Raw genomic sequence first — 2,500 nt, 5'->3', positions numbered from 1 at the left:
TAACGTAGCCGCAGAGAGTCTCTGAATTCTTGCTTGTTAAGAGCTAGACTTTGATCTTTGAGGGGGATCGCGTTAAGCCAAGAGCTGGCCCCTTTGTCTCTTGCTTGATTGGCCAATCGAAGAAGATCAGGGGAGAGGGTGGAGTCAATCGTCTCCATTTTTGCCTTTTCCCTTTCGGCCTTTAGCGCCTGGTGGTGACGTTTCAGCTCCTCTACGGAATTTTCGCCTGTTATCATGATGGTACTCTGAGTTGTTATGGAGTCTACATGTGCGGCTGTGATTGATGCTGATGCGGTAAACTGTTGTGGTGCTTCCGATCTCAGATCCGGCACGCCTAGTCCCCCTTGGACCGTTGTCAAGGTAGCGAGTTGGCGCACTTCGTCGGGAAGGGGCTCTGTCTGGCCAAAGAATGTTGGAAGTAGTAGATCGTCGATTACCTCCTGGACTGGGTCGATATAGTCCTCAAATGACTCAATTGTGCGAAGAAAATAAGTAAACTTGGACTTGAACCCCTTCGTAAAAGCGATATACGCTGCGTGGGGCTGATTCTTAGCAATTTCTGATAGTGTTTCAAGTTCCCCTTTCCATGCACGCACTTTCTCCTTACAATACATATCCTTGTATTCTTGTGATCCAATGACCGCTCCTAGATGACGTTGACCCTCAATAGTGATATTAACTTCATCACCGAATACTCTCGCTGCTTCTGCGGCAGCTTCCTCTGACTTTACTATAAGCCAACTCTTTGACCCATTCACAAGGTAACCGAACTTCTCTCCTTCCTGACTCAACAGCTTGTACCAATCGTAAAGCGATGTGATTACTCCACCGCCTGCCGAATCATCCGCGAGCCATGCTTGTTTAACCCCCGGGCAGTGTGCTCTCAAATAATAAATCATAATAAATCATAATAAATAAATAATAAATCATAATAATAATGCACTACATGTACAAATTATTATTATTATTATTATTATTATTATTATTATTATTATTATTATTATTTTTATTTTTATTATTATTAAATCATTTTTTGTCCAAAGGGGAGGGTTATGTTTTCAAATGTGCTGTCGGAAGTAGAGTTTAGATATTCTTTCGTTTTAATTCAAATTAGACCTCGTTCAAGCAAAATATTCTTTTGAATTTTCAGCTCAAGAACCAGGCATCAAGGGCTAATTTGAATACAAACAAAAGAATATTTAAATGACGGCCATTTTGGAATAAGGTGTATGGACTATACAAAAACCGGGAAGAAATCCATGATTCTTTGCTGTGCAGGTAAATATATGATAGCAATTCGCGTGCCAAGTGTCAGATTCTCTTGTGAATAACAATTGCGCTGTTGTTTTTGCGGTAAGGAACAGTAATTATTTCATAAACGCATGCTATTGTTTTAATTCTCCTTCCATTCTCACGCAGGAAACCCAGGCTTCCGGTTGAGTCTGTCGTTCCATGTCCGCCTGACAAACTTCATGTCTTCTCGACCAACGCTTTAAACCGTTCAATTTTAGCCCAACGCTTTGTTCTTGATGGTCAGAGGCTTGCATTTGCCTAGTGAATTAATCGTGATGGATTCATTTTATTTTCTCGTAATTGGACCACATAGCTGGATTTCAGTCCACCACAGTGTCACGCGTGTTTTAATATCGAGTATATTCTTGATGTGTATGCGGCTTGAGTGCACCATTATCAAACAAAAGACAATACTTTTCCAGTCTCTGAGGCATAAGAAACGAACTCAAAGCAGTCAATCAAAAGTTCACGTTAACCATTTTCTAAGGCCTTCCGGATGCCACACTTTTTCCACGTTCTTGATGATTGAGAGGTTTTTTTACCAAAAAGTAATAGAAGTTGAAAATAGTCTTGCTGCTTGAAAAGAAAACCGAAAAATTAGTTCCCGGCGAAAATTTCAGTCCGAGTTCGCGCCGTAAAAATTTGTTCCCGCAAACCTCAAAAAATCGCCAATCCGCAAAATAAAAGTCCCGCAAAAATTTTCATGCTACACGGTAAAAACCTCGAAAAAGTTACCAGAAAATTTGCCGTTTGGATTCAGTGTTGTACATAGCAGCACAATTTATAAAATATTAACGAGAACTCGACGAAGAGGTAAGTCAGCGACTACATTTCCTGTGGCGAGTGGCAATGTTTATTTCAAGCTTCTTATGCAAATTTTGGACAGAGAATCGTATTAAATTACAAAAAATACTCCACTTAAAGGTCGATAAAAAGCTTAATTTTTGGGAGTTCATTTGAACGAAAAATGTCACAAAAACCTTTTCCAGCGTAAAACAAAAGATTTGCTATTAGCGGCAAAAAACCCTTCCTATTTTAATTCCGTGCTTGCAAACAAGAAACAACAGCAATAATATGACATATTAATCTTAGAAGGCTTAGGTCCAAATGCGCCTTAATTTTAGACCCGAAAAGATTTATTTATTACTATTGACACTTTGATTAAATCAGCTGTGTAAGTCGCTGTGTAAGTAAGTCAGACTATTCT

The 2,500-nt window shown here is 39.4% G+C and overlaps 1 protein-coding gene across 2 annotated transcripts in view; it reads right to left on the bottom strand.

The window, feature by feature from the left end:
• The window catches only part of LOC137976541 (carboxypeptidase N subunit 2-like), a 47,174-nt gene that overhangs the window by 4,305 nt on the left and 40,369 nt on the right, over window positions 1-2,500 (bottom strand). The window lies entirely within an intron of this gene.

This window comes from Montipora foliosa, chromosome 11, assembly GCF_036669935.1.
Source record: "Montipora foliosa isolate CH-2021 chromosome 11, ASM3666993v2, whole genome shotgun sequence".
Classification (NCBI taxonomy): Eukaryota; Metazoa; Cnidaria; class Anthozoa; order Scleractinia; family Acroporidae; genus Montipora; species Montipora foliosa.
The sequence above is the reverse complement of the archived record's forward strand: the minus strand, read 5'-3'. Positions and strand labels throughout refer to the sequence as shown.